Source organism: Lissotriton helveticus, chromosome 4_1 (assembly GCF_964261635.1).
Source record: "Lissotriton helveticus chromosome 4_1, aLisHel1.1, whole genome shotgun sequence".
Classification (NCBI taxonomy): domain Eukaryota; kingdom Metazoa; phylum Chordata; class Amphibia; order Caudata; family Salamandridae; genus Lissotriton; species Lissotriton helveticus.
The window spans coordinates 1473345123-1473358494 of NC_136063.1; the positions used below are offsets into that span (position 1 = coordinate 1473345123).

Below are 13372 nucleotides of genomic sequence, written 5' to 3' on the forward strand. Positions count from 1 at the left end.
TCATTAGGTCCTATTCTGATACAATTAAAATATAAAAGTCTGATTCATCTTACTGTTGAACAGATCATCTTAAACCTCATAAAAACCCAAGTATTTTCAAGATTATAGAGAGAATACTGTTATTGCAAAATGGAAAGAAAACGTGTCAATGAGAAAGACGTAGATGACATTACTACCTCAATTTGAGCAATATTAATGCCTTCATGAAAATAAAATTGTAAAGTATTTAAGAAATGAAATTGGGTTTTATAAGAGTACCTGTTTATTAAAACATATCAATACTTATTTAGTGATTGAGTATCTTTTTGTGTTTAAGATTACAGTACATATAAAGCAGAATTTATAGCAGGAAACAAATTTTCATCATCAACAATAAATTATTTATGTATTTTTTGTTATTGAAGTTGGTGCTGTTGCTTAGTGGTTAAGGTGCCTGTCTCGTAAACAGGAAATCCTGAGTTCAAATCTCAGCAGCACCTAACTGTTTTCTCCATGCTTTAAAAATAATTTTTATCAAACAAGTGTTGAATACAATTTAAGAATAAACGTCTGGTTCTATGAACTTTAGAATAAGTTATCATAAAATGAAATAAAATACTTGGTATTGTGAAGATTTTTATAGAAGTGCATTGACTGAAATAGCAAAAAAAAAGGACAAAAAACAAGATAGAGCCGAATGATCACTCTATTGTTGAATACAACTAATCCATTCTTCAGCAAGGTATATTTTAAAATTCTATGAATAGGGTAAACTTCAAATTAGAGAGGTGTTTTTGAATAAGTGAAGCGTCTTCATCTAAAGTTTTTGAGTAGAGAAGTCTGTGAACTTAGAAAAGAATATAAAAATGAAAAAACAATATTCTCTTGAACACCATAAAGAAAAGTCTTTCTCATTTATGACTCAAGGGGGTGCTGTGGCTAAGCTTGTTAAAGCGCCTACATAGTAAACAGGAGATCCTGAGTTCAACTCTCAGCAGCGCCTTGCTTTTCTCTTTGTTATGTACTAAATCAATTTCATTAGGTCCTATTCTGATACAATTAAAATATAAAAGTCTGATTCATCTTACTGTTGAACAGATCATCTTAAACCTCATAAAAACCCAAGTATTTTCAAGATTATAGAGAGAATACTGTTATTGCAAAATAAAAAGAAAACGTGTCAATGAGAAAGACGTAGATGACATTACTACCTTGCTTTGAGCAATATTAATGCCTTCATGAAAATAAAATTGTAAAGTATTTAAGAAATGAAATTGGGTTTTATAAGAGTACCTGTTTATTAAAACATATCAATACTTGTTTAGTGATTGAGTATCTTTTTGTGTTTAAGATTACAGTACATATAAAGCAGAATTTATAGCAGGAAACACATTTTCATCATCAACAATAAATTATTTATGTATTTTTTGTTATTGAAGTTGGTGCTGTGGCTTAGTGGTTAAAGCGCCTGTCTCGTAAACAGGAAATCCTGAGTTCAAATCTCAGCAGCACCTAACTGTTTTCTCCATGCTTTAAAAATATTTTTTATCAAACAAGTGTTGAATACAATTTAAGAATAAATGTCTGGTTCTATGAACTTTAGAATAAGTTATCATAAAATGAAATAAAATACTTGGTATTGTGAAGATTTTTATAGAAATGCATTGACTGAAATAGCAAAAAAAAATTGACAAAAAACAAGATAGAGCCGAATGATCACTCTATTGTTGAATACAACTAATCCATTCTTCAGCAAGGTATATTTTAAAATTCTATGAATAGGGTAAACTTCAAATTAGAGAGGTGTTTTTGAATAAGTGAAGCATCTTCATCTAAAGTTTTTGAGTAGAGAAGTCTGTGAACTTAGAAAAGAATATAAAAATGAAAAAACAATATTCTCTTGAACACCATAAAGAAAATTCTTTCTCATTTATGACTCAAGGGGGTGCTGTGGCTTAGCTGGTTAAAGCGCCTGTCTAGTAAACGAGATCCTTAGTACAACTCTCAGTAACGCCTTGCTTTTCTCTTTGTTATATAACAAATCAATTTCATTAGGTCCTATTCTGATACAATTAAAATATAAAAGTCTGATTCATCTTACTGTTGAACAGATCATCTTAAACCTCATAAAAACCCAAGTATTTTCAAGATTATAGAGAGAATACTGTTATTGCAAAATGGAAAGAAAACGTGTCAATGAGAAAGACGTAGATGACATTACTACCTTGATTTGAGCAATATTAATGCCTTCATGAAAATAAAATTGTAAAGTATTTAAGAAATGAAATTGGGTTTTATAAGAGTACCTGTTTATTAAAACATATCAATACTTGTTTAGTGATTGAGTATCTTTTTGTGTTTAAGATTACAGTACATATAAAGAAGAATTTATAGCATGAAACACATTTTCATCATCAACAATAAATTATTTATGTATTTTTTGTTATTGACGTTGGTGCTGTGGATTAGTGGTTAAAGCGCCTGTCTCGTATACAGAAGATCCTGAATTCAAATCTGAGCAGCACCTAACTGTTTTCTCCATGCTTTAGGAATAATTTTCATCAAACAAGTGTTGAATACAATTTAAGAATACACGTCTGGTTCTATGAACTTTGGAATAAGTTATCTTAAAATAAAAAAAAATACTTGGTATTGTGAAGATTTTTGTAGGAATGCATTGACTGAAATAGCGAAAAGAAAATGACAAAGAACAAGATAGAGCAGTATGATCACTCTATTGTTGAATACAACTAATCCATTCTTCAGCAAGGTATATTTTAAAAATCTATGAATAGGGTAAACTTCAAATTAGAGAGGTGTTTGTGAACAAGTGAAGCATCTTCATCTAAAGTGTTTGAGTAGAGAAGTCTGTGAACTTAGCAAAGAATATAAAAATGAAAAAACAATATTCTCTTGAACACCATAAAGAAAAGTCTTTCTAAGTCAAGACTCAAGGCAGTGCTGTGGCTTAGCTGGTTAAAGCGCCTGTCTAGTAAACAGGAGATCCTGAGTTCAACTCTCAACAGCGCCTTGCTTTTCTCTTTGTTATATACCAAATCAATTTCATTAGGTGCTATTCTGATACAATTAAAATATAAAAGTCTGATTCATCTTACTGTTGAACAGATCATCTTAAACCTCATAAAAACCCAAGTATTTTCAAGATTATAGAGAGAATACTGTTATTGCAAAATGGAAAGAAAACGTGTCAATGAGAAAGACGTGGATGACATTACTACCTCAATTTGAGCAATATTAATGCCTTCATGAAAATAAAATTGTAAAGTATTTAAGAAATGAAATTGGGTTTTATAAGAGTACCTGTTTATTAAAACATATCAATACTTATTTAGTGATTGAGTATCTTTTTGTGTTTAAGATTACAGTACATATAAAGCAGAATTTATAGCAGGAAACAAATTTTCATCATCAACAATAAATTATTTATGTATTTTTTGTTATTGAAGTTGGTGCTGTGGCTTAGTGGTTAAGGTGCCTGTCTCGTAAACAGGAAATCCTGAGTTCAAATCTCAGCAGCACCTAACTGTTTTCTCCATGCTTTAAAAATAATTTTTATCAAACAAGTGTTGAATACAATTTAAGAATAAACGTCTGGTTCTATGAACTTCAGAATAAGTTATCATAAAATGAAATAAAATACTTGGTATTGTGAAGATTTTTATAGAAGTGCATTGACTGAAATAGCAAAAAAAAAAGGACAAAAAACAAGATAGAGCCGATTGATCACTCTATTGTTGAATACAACTAATCCATTCTTCAGCAAGGTATATTTTAAAATTCTATGAATAGGGTAAACTTCAAATTAGAGAGGTGTTTTTGAATAAGTGAAGCGTCTTCATCTAAAGTTTTTGAGTAGAGAAGTCTGTGAACTTAGAAAAGAATATAAAAATGAAAAAACAATATTCTCTTGAACACCATAAAGAAAATTCTTTCTCATTTATGACTCAAGGGGGTGCTGTGGCTTAGCTGGTTAAAGCGCCTATCTAGTAAACAGGAGATCCTGAGTACAACTCTCAGTAACGCCTTGCTTTTCTCTTTGTTATATAACAAATCAATTTCATTAGGTCCTATTCTGATACAATTAAAATATAAAAGTCTGATTCATCTTTCTGTTGAACAGATCATCTTAAACCTCATAAAAACCCAAGTATTTTCAAGATTATAGAGAGAATACTGTTATTGCAAAATGGAAAGAAAACGTGTCAATGAGAAAGACGTAGATGACATTACTACCTTGATTTGAGCAATATTAATGCCTTCATGAAAATAAAATTGTAAAGTATTTAAGAAATGAAATTGGGTTTTATAAGAGTACCTGTTTATTAAAACATATCAATACTTGTTTAGTGATTGAGTATCTTTTTGTGTTTAAGATTACAGTACATATAAAGAAGAATTTATAGCATGAAACAAATTTTCATCATCAACAATAAATTATTTATGTATTTTTTGTTATTGACATTGGGGCTGTGGCTTAGTGGTTAAAGCGCCTGTCTCGTATACAGAAGATCATGAGTTCACATCTGAGCAGCACCTAACAGTTTTCTCCATGCTTTAGGAATAATTTTCATCAAACAAGTGTTGAATACAATTTAAGAATACACGTCTGGTCCTATGAACTTTGGAATAAAAAAAAATACTTGGTATTGTGAAGATTTTTGTAGGAATGCATTGACTGAAATAGCGAAAAGAAAATGACAAAGAACAAGATAGAGCCATATGATCACTCTATTGTTGAATACAACTAATCCATTCTTCAGCAAGGTATATTTTAAAAATCTATGAATAGGGTAAACTTCAAATTAGAGAGGTGTTTGTGAACAAGTGAAGCATCTTCATCTAAAGTGTTTGAGTAGAGAAGTCTGTGAACTTAGCAAAGAATATAAAAATGAAAAAACAATATTCACTTGAACACCATAAAGAAAAGTCTTTCTAAGACAAGACTCAAGGCGGTGCTGTGGCTTAGCTGGTTAAAGTGCCTGTCTAGTAAACAGGAGATCCTGAGTTCAACTCTCAGCAGCGCCTTGCTTTTCTCTTTGTTATATACCAAATCAATTTCATTAGGTCCTATTCTGATACAATTAAAATATAAAAGTCTGATTCATCGTACTGTTGAACAGATCATCTTAAACCTCATAAAAACCCAAGTATTTTCAAGATTATAGAGAGAATACTGTTATTGCAAAATGGAAAGAAAACGTGTCAATGAGAAAGACGTAGATGACATTACTACCTCAATTTGAGCAATATTAATGCCTTCATGAAAATAAAATTGTAAAGTATTTAAGAAATGAAATTGGGTTTTATAAGAGTACCTGTTTATTAAAACATATCAATACTTGTTTAGTGATTGAGTATCTTTTTGTGTTTAAGATTACAGTACATATAAAGCAGAATTTATAGCAGGAAACAAATTTTCATCATCAACAATAAATTATTTATGTATTTTTTGTTATTGAAGTTGGTGCTGTGGCTTAGTGGTTAAAGCGCCTGTCTCGTAAACAGGAAATCCTGAGTTCAAATCTCAGCAGCACCTAACTGTTTTCTCCATGCTTTAAAAATAATTTTTATCAAACAAGTGTTGAATACAATTTAAGAATAAACGTCTGGTTCTATGAACTTTAGAATAAGTTATCATAAAATGAAATAAAATACTTGGTATTGTGAAGATTTTTATAGAAATGCATTGACTGAAATAGCAAAAAAGAAAATTGACAAAAAACAAGATAGCGCCGAATGATCACTCTATTGTTGAATACAACTAATCCATTCTTCAGCAAGGTATATTTTAAAATTCTATGAATAGGGTAAACTTCAAATTAGAGAGGTGTTTTTGAATAAGTGAAGCGTCTTCATCTTAAGTTTTTGAGTAGAGAAGTCTGTGAACTTAGAAAAGAATATAAAAATGAAAAAACAATATTCTCTTGAACACCATAAAGAAAATTCTTTCTCATTTATGACTCAAGGGGGTGCTGTGGCTTAGCTGGTTAAAGCGCCTGTCTAGTAAACAGGAGATCCTGAGTTCAACTCTCAGCAGCGCCTTGCTTTTCTCTTTGTTATATACCAAATCAATTTCATTAGGTCCTATTCTGATACAATTAAAATATAAAAGTCTGATTCATCTTACTGTTGAACAGATCATCTTAAACCTCATAAAAACCCAAGTATTTTCAAGATTATAGAGAGAATACTGTTATTGCAAAATGGAAAGAAAACGTGTCAATGAGAAAGACGTAGATGACATTACTACCTCAATTTGAGCAATATTAATGCCTTCATGAAAATAAAATTGTAAAGTATTTAAGAAATGAATTTGGGTTTTATAAGAGTACCTGTTTATTAAAACATATCAATACTTATTTAGTGATTGAGTATCTTTTTGTGTTTAAGATTACAGTACATATAAAGCAGAATTTATAGCAGGAAACAAATTTTCATCATCAACAATAAATTATTGATGTATTTTTTGTTATTGAAGTTGGTGCTGTGGCTTAGTGGTTAAAGTGCCTGTCTCGTAAGCAGGAAATCTGAGTTCAATTCTCAGCAGCACCTAACTGTTTTCTCCATGCTTTAAAAATAATTTTTATCAAACAAGTGTTGAATACAATTTAAGAATAAACGTCTGGTTCTATGAACTTTAGAATAAGTTATCATAAAATGAAATAAAATACTTGGTATTGTGAAGATTTTTATAGAAGTGCATTGACTGAAATAGCAAAAAAAAAAAGGACAAAAAACAAGATAGAGCCGAATGATCACTCTATTGTTGAATACAACTAATCCATTCTTCAGCAAGGTATATTTTAAAATTCTATGAATAGGGTAAACTTCAAATTAGAGAGGTGTTTTTGAATAAGTGAAGCGTCTTCATCTAAAGTTTTTGAGTAGAGAAGTCTGTGAACTTAGAAAAGAATATAAAAATGAAAAAACAATATTCTCTTGAACACCATCAAGAAAATTCTTTCTCATTTATGACTCAAGGGGGTGATGTGGCTTAGCTGGTTAAAGCGCCTGTCTAGTAAACAGGAGAACCTGAGTACAACTCTCAGTAACGCCTTGCTTTTCTCTTTGTTATATAACAAATCAATTTCATTAGGTCCTATTCTGATACAATTAAAATATAAAAGTCTGATTCATCTTACTGTTGAACAGATCATCTTAAAAATCATAAAAACCCAAGTATTTTCAAGATTATAGAGAGAATACTGTTATTGCAAAATGGAAAGAAAACGTGTCAATGAGAAAGATGTAGATGACATTACTACCTTGATTTGAGCAATATTAATGCCTTCATGAAAATAAAATTGTAAAGTATTTAAGAAATGAAATTGGGTTTTATAAGAGTACCTGTTTATTAAAACATATCAATACTTGTTTAGTGATTGAGTATCTTTTTGTGTTTAAGATTACAGTACATATAAAGAAGAATTTATAGCATGAAACAAATGTTCATCATCAACAATAAATTATTTATGTATTTTTTGTTATTGACGTTGGTGTTGTGGCTTAGTGGTTAAAGCGCCTGTCTCGTATACAGAAGATCCTGAGTTCAAATCTGAGCAGCACCTAACTGTTTTCTCCATGCTTTAGGAATAATTTTCATCAAACAAGTGTTGAATACAATTTAAGAATACACGTCTGGTTCTATGAACTTTGGAATAAGTTATCTTAAAATAAAAAAAATACTTGGTATTGTGAAGATTTTTGTAGGAATGCATTGACTGAAATAGCGAAAAGAAAATGACAAAGAACAAGATAGAGCTGTTTGATCACTCTATTGTTGAATACAACTAATCCATTCTTCAGCAAGGTATTTTTTAAAAATGTATGAATAGGGTAAACTTCAAATTAGAGAGGTGTTTGTGAACAAGTGAAGCATCTTCATCTAAAGTGTTTGAGTAGAGAAGTCTGTGAACTTAGCAAAGAATATAAAAATGAAAAAACAATATTCTCTTGAACACCATAAAGAAAAGTCTTTCTAAGACAAGACTCAAGGCGGTGCTGTGGCTTAGCTGGTTAAAGCGCCTGTCTAGTAAACAGGAGATCCTGAGTTCAACTCTGAGCAGCGCCTAACTGTTTTCTCCATGCTTTAAAAATAATTTTTATCAAACAAGTGTTGAATACAATTTAAGAATAAACGTCTGGTTCTATGAACTTTAGAATAAGTTATCATAAAATGAAATAAAATACTTGGTATTGTGAAGATTTTTATAGAAATGCATTGACTGAAATAGCAAAAAAAAATTGACAAAAAACAAGATAGAGCCGAATGATCACTCTATTGTTGAATACAACTAATCCATTCTTCAGCAAGGTATATTTTATAATTCTATGAATAGGGTAAACTTCAAATTAGAGAGGTGTTTTTGAATAAGTGAAGCATCTTCATCTAAAGTTTTTGAGTAGAGAAGTCTGTGAACTTAGAAAAGAATATAAAAATGAAAAAACAATATTCTCTTGAACACCATAAAGAAAATTCTTTCTCATTTATGACTCAAGGGGGTGCTGTGGCTTAGCTGGTTAAAGCGCCTGTCTAGTAAACAGGAGATCCTGAGTACAACTCTCAGTAACGCCTTGCTTTTCTCTTTGTTATATAACAAATCAATTTCATTAGGTCCTATTCTGATACAATTAAAATATAAAAGTCTGATTCATCTTACTGTTGAACAGATCATCTTAAACCTCATAAAAACCCAAGTATTTTCAAGATTATAGAGAGAATACTGTTATTGCAAAATGGAAAGAAAACGTGTCAATGAGAAAGACGTAGATGACATTACTACCTCAATTTGAGCAATATTAATGCCTTCATGAAAATAAAATTGTAAAGTATTTAAGAAATGAAATTGGGTTTTATAAGAGTACCTGTTTATTAAAACATATCAATACTTGTTTAGTGATTGAGTATCTTTTTGTGTTTAAGATTACAGTACATATAAAGCAGAATTTATAGCAGGAAACAAATTTTCATCATCAACAATAAATTATTTATGTATTTTTTGTTATTGAAGTTGGTGCTGTGGCTTAGTGGTTAAAGCGCCTGTCTCGTAAACAGGAAATCCTGAGTTCAAATCTCAACAGCACCTAACTGTTTTCTCCATGCTTTAAAAATAATTTTTATCAAACAAGTGTTGAATACAATTTAAGAATAAACGTCTGGTTCTATGAACTTTAGAATAAGTTATCATAAAATGAAAAAAAACACTTGGTATTGTGAAGATTTTTATAGAAATGCATTGACTGAAATAGCAAAAAAGAAAATTGACAAAAAACAAGATAGAGCCGAATGATCACTCTATTGTTGAATACAACTAATCCATTCTTCAGCAAGGTATATTTTAAAATTCTATGAATAGGGTAAACTTCAAATTAGAGAGGTGTTTTTGAATAAGTGAAGCGTCTTCATCTAAAGTTTTTGAGTAGAGAAGTCTGTGAACTTAGAAAAGAATATAAAAATGGAAAAACAATATTCTCTTGAACACCATAAAGAAAATTCTTTCTCATTTATGACTCAAGGGGGTGCTGTGGCTTAGCTGGTTAAAGCGCCTGTCTAGTAAACAGGAGATCCTGAGTACAACTCTCAGTAACGCCTTGCTTTTCTCTTTGTTATATAACAAATCAATTTCATTAGGTCCTATTCTGATACAATTAAAATATAAAAGTTTGATTCATCTTACTGTTGAACAGATCATCTTAAACCTCATAAAAACCCAAGTATTTTCAAGATTATAGAGAGAATACTGTTATTGCAAAATGGAAAGAAAACGTGTCAATGAGAAAGACGTAGATGACATTACTACCTTGATTTGAGCAATATTAATGCCTTGATGAAAATAAAATTGTAAAGTATTTAAGAAATGAAATTGGGTTTTATAAGAGTACCTGTTTATTAAAACATATCAATACTTGTTTAGTGATTGAGTATCTTTTTGTGTTTAAGATTACAGTACATATAAAGAAGAATTTATAGCATGAAACAAATTTTCATCATCAACAATAAATTATTTATGTATTTTTTGTTATTGATGTTGGTGCTGTGGATTAGTGGTTAAAGCGCCTGTCTCGTATACAGAAGATCCTGAGTTCAAATCTGAGCAGCACCTAACTGTTTTCTCCATGCTTTAGGAATAATTTTCATCAAACAAGTGTTGAATACAATTTAAGAATACACGTCCGGTTCTATGAACTTTGGAATAAGTTATCTTAAAATAAAAAAAATACTTGGTATTGTGAAGATTTTTGTAGGAATGCATTGACTGAAATAGCGAAAAGAAAATGACAAAGAACAAGATAGAGCCGTATGATCACTCTATTGTTGAATACAACTAATCCATTCTTCAGCAAGGTATATTTTAAAAATCTATGAATAGGGTAAACTTCAAATTAGAGAGGTGTTTGTGAACAAGTGAAGCATCTTCATCTAAAGTGTGTGAGTAGAGAAGTCTGTGAACTTAGCAAAGAATATAAAAATGAAAAAACAATATTCTCTTGAACGCCATCAAGAAAAGTCTTTCTAAGACAAGACTCAAGGCGGTGCTGTGGCTTAGCTGGTTAAAGCGCCTGTCTAGTAAACAGGAGATCCTGAGTTCAACTCTGAGCAGCGCCTTGCTTTTCTCTTTGTTATATACCAAATCAATTTCATTAGGTCCTATTCTGATACAATTAAAATATAAAAGTCTGATTCATCTTACTGTTGAACAGATCATCTTAAACCTCATAAAAACCCAAGTATTTTCAAGATTATAGAGAGAATACTGTTATTGCAAAATGGAAAGAAAACGTGTCAATGAGAAAGACGTAGATGACATTACTACCTCAATTTGAGCAATATTAATGCCTTCATGAAAATAAAATTGTAAAGTATTTAAGAAATGAAATTGGGTTTTATAAGAGTACCTGTTTATTAAAACATATCAATACTTATTTAGTGATTGAGTATATTTTTGTGTTTAAGATTACAGTACATATAAAGCAGAATTTATAGCAGGAAACAAGTTTTCATCATCAACAATAAATTTTTGATGTATTTTTTGTTATTGAAGTTGGTGCTGTGGCTTAGTGGTTAAAGTGCCTGTCTCGTAAACAGGAAATCCTGAGTTCAAATCTCAGCAGCACCTAACTGTTTCCTCCATGCTTTAAAAATAATTTTTATCAAACAAGTGTTGAATACAATTTAAGAATAAACGTCTGGTTCTATGAACTTTAGAATAAGTTATCATAAAATGAAATAAAATACTTGGTATTGTGAAGATTTTTATAGAAAAGCATTGACTGAAATAGCAAAAAAGAAAATTGACAAAAAACAAGATAGAGCCGAATGATCACTCTATTGTTGAATGCAACTAATCCATTCTTCAGCAAGGTATATTTTAAAATTCTATGAATAGGGTAAACTTCAAATTAGAGAGGTGTTTTTGAATAAGTGAAGCGTCTTCATCTAAAGTTTTTGAGTAGAGAAGTCTGTGAACTTAGAAAAGAATATAAAAATGAAAAAACAATATTCTCTTGAACACCATAAAGAAAATTCTTTCTCATTTATGACTCAAGGGGGTGCTGTGGCTTAGCTGGTTAAAGCGCCTGTCTAGTAAACAGGAGATCCTGAGTACAACTCTCAGTGACGCCTTGCTTTTCTCTTTGTCATATAACAAATCAATTTCATTAGGTCCTATTCTGATACAATTAAAATATAAAAGTCTGATTCATCTTACTGTTGAACAGATCATCTTAAACCTCATAAAAACCCAAGTATTTTCAAGATTATAGAGAGAATCCTGTTATTGCAAAATGGAAAGAAAAGGTGTCAGTGAGAAAGACGTAGATGACATTACTACCTCAATTTGAGCAATATTAATGCCTTCATGAAAATAAAATTGTAAAGTATTTAAGAAATGAAATTGGGTTTTATAAGAGTACCTGTTTATTAAAACATATCAATACTTGTTTAGTGATTGAGTTTTTTTTCTGTTTAAGATTACAGTACATATAAAGCAGAATTTATAGCAGGAAACAAATTTTCATCATCAACAATAAATTATTTATGTATTTTTCGTTATTGAAGTTGGTGCTGTGGCTTAGTGGTTAAAGCGCTTGTCTCGTAAACAGGAAATCCTGAGTTCAAATCTCAGCAGCACCTAACTGTTTTCTCCATGCTTTAAAAATAATTTTTATCAAACAAGTGTTGAATACAATTTAAAAATAAATGTCTGGTTCTATGAACTTTAGAATAAGTTATCATATAATGAAATAAAACACTTGGTATTGTGAAGATTTTTATAGAAATGCATTGACTGAAATAGCAAAACAAAAAAAGGGCAAAAAACAAGATAGAGCCGAATGATCACTCTATTGTTGAATACAACTAATCCATTTTTCAGCAAGGTATATTTTAAAATTCTATGAATAGGGTAAACTTCAAATTAGAGAGGTGTTTTTGAATAAGTGAAGCGTCTTCATCTAAAGTTTTTGAGTAGAGAAGTCTGTGAACTTAGAAAAGAATATAAAAATGAAAAAACAATATTCCCTTGAACACCATAAAGAAAATTCTTTCTCATTTATGACTCAAGGGGGTGCTGTGGCTTAGCTGGTTAAAGCGCCTGTCTAGTAAACAGGAGATCCTGAGTACAACTCTCAGTAATGCCTTGCTTTTCTCTTTGTTATATAACAAATCAATTTCATTAGGTCCTATTCTGATACAATTAAAATATAAAAGTCTGATTCATCTTACTGTTGAACAGATCATCTTAAACTTCATAAAAACCCAAGTATTTTCAAGATTATAGAGAGAATACTGTTATTGCAAAATGGAAAGAAAACGTGTCAATGAGAAAGACGTAGATGACATTACTACCTCAATTTGAGCAATATTAATGCCTTCATGAAAATAAAATTGTAAAGTATTTAAGAAATGAAATTGGGTTTTATAAGAGTACCTGTTTATTAAAACATATCAATACTTGTTTAGTGATTGAGTATCTTTTTGTGTTTAAGATTACAGTACATATAAAGAAAAATGTATAGCATGAAACAAATTTTCATCATCAACAATAAATTATTTATGTATTTTTTGTTATTGACGTTAGTGCTGTGGCTTAGTGGTTAAAGCGCCTGTCTCGTATACAGAAGATCCTGAGTTCAAATCTGAGCAGCACCTAACTGTTTTCTCCATGCTTTAGGAATAATTTTCATCAAACAAGTGTTGAATACAATTTAAGAATACACGTCTGGTTCTATGAACTTTGGAATAAGTTATCTTAAAATAAAAAAAATACTTGGTATTGTGAAGATTTTTGTAGGAATGCATTGACTGAAATAGCGAAAAGAAAATGACAAAGAACAAGATAGAGCTGTATGATCACTCTATTGTTGAATACAA

The 13372-nt window shown here is 30.3% G+C and overlaps 13 non-coding genes across 13 annotated transcripts; all 13 read left to right on the top strand.

Annotated features, from left to right (window-relative positions):
* The first annotated feature begins 406 nt into the window (after positions 1–406).
* On the top strand, positions 407–479 carry TRNAT-CGU (transfer RNA threonine (anticodon CGU)). Its single transcript has one exon. It is a non-coding gene; the product is annotated as a tRNA-Thr (tRNA).
* A 941-nt stretch (positions 480–1420) lies between these two features.
* Positions 1421–1493, top strand: TRNAT-CGU (transfer RNA threonine (anticodon CGU)). The gene has a single exon. It is a non-coding gene; the product is annotated as a tRNA-Thr (tRNA).
* Positions 1494–3448: 1955 nt separating this feature from the next.
* On the top strand, positions 3449–3521 carry TRNAT-CGU (transfer RNA threonine (anticodon CGU)). The gene has a single exon. It is a non-coding gene; the product is annotated as a tRNA-Thr (tRNA).
* Positions 3522–4951: 1430 nt separating this feature from the next.
* On the top strand, positions 4952–5025 carry TRNAT-AGU (transfer RNA threonine (anticodon AGU)). Its single transcript has one exon. It is a non-coding gene; the product is annotated as a tRNA-Thr (tRNA).
* Positions 5026–5463: 438 nt separating this feature from the next.
* TRNAT-CGU (transfer RNA threonine (anticodon CGU)) lies at positions 5464–5536 on the top strand. The gene has a single exon. It is a non-coding gene; the product is annotated as a tRNA-Thr (tRNA).
* Positions 5537–5968: 432 nt separating this feature from the next.
* TRNAT-AGU (transfer RNA threonine (anticodon AGU)) lies at positions 5969–6042 on the top strand. Its single transcript has one exon. It is a non-coding gene; the product is annotated as a tRNA-Thr (tRNA).
* A 438-nt stretch (positions 6043–6480) lies between these two features.
* TRNAT-CGU (transfer RNA threonine (anticodon CGU)) lies at positions 6481–6552 on the top strand. The gene has a single exon. It is a non-coding gene; the product is annotated as a tRNA-Thr (tRNA).
* Positions 6553–7495: 943 nt separating this feature from the next.
* TRNAT-CGU (transfer RNA threonine (anticodon CGU)) lies at positions 7496–7568 on the top strand. The gene has a single exon. It is a non-coding gene; the product is annotated as a tRNA-Thr (tRNA).
* A 429-nt stretch (positions 7569–7997) lies between these two features.
* Positions 7998–8071, top strand: TRNAT-AGU (transfer RNA threonine (anticodon AGU)). Its single transcript has one exon. It is a non-coding gene; the product is annotated as a tRNA-Thr (tRNA).
* Positions 8072–9013: 942 nt separating this feature from the next.
* On the top strand, positions 9014–9086 carry TRNAT-CGU (transfer RNA threonine (anticodon CGU)). Its single transcript has one exon. It is a non-coding gene; the product is annotated as a tRNA-Thr (tRNA).
* Positions 9087–10532: 1446 nt separating this feature from the next.
* Positions 10533–10606, top strand: TRNAT-AGU (transfer RNA threonine (anticodon AGU)). The gene has a single exon. It is a non-coding gene; the product is annotated as a tRNA-Thr (tRNA).
* Positions 10607–11044: 438 nt separating this feature from the next.
* On the top strand, positions 11045–11117 carry TRNAT-CGU (transfer RNA threonine (anticodon CGU)). Its single transcript has one exon. It is a non-coding gene; the product is annotated as a tRNA-Thr (tRNA).
* Positions 11118–12060: 943 nt separating this feature from the next.
* TRNAT-CGU (transfer RNA threonine (anticodon CGU)) lies at positions 12061–12133 on the top strand. The gene has a single exon. It is a non-coding gene; the product is annotated as a tRNA-Thr (tRNA).
* The last annotated feature ends 1239 nt before the right edge of the window (positions 12134–13372 follow it).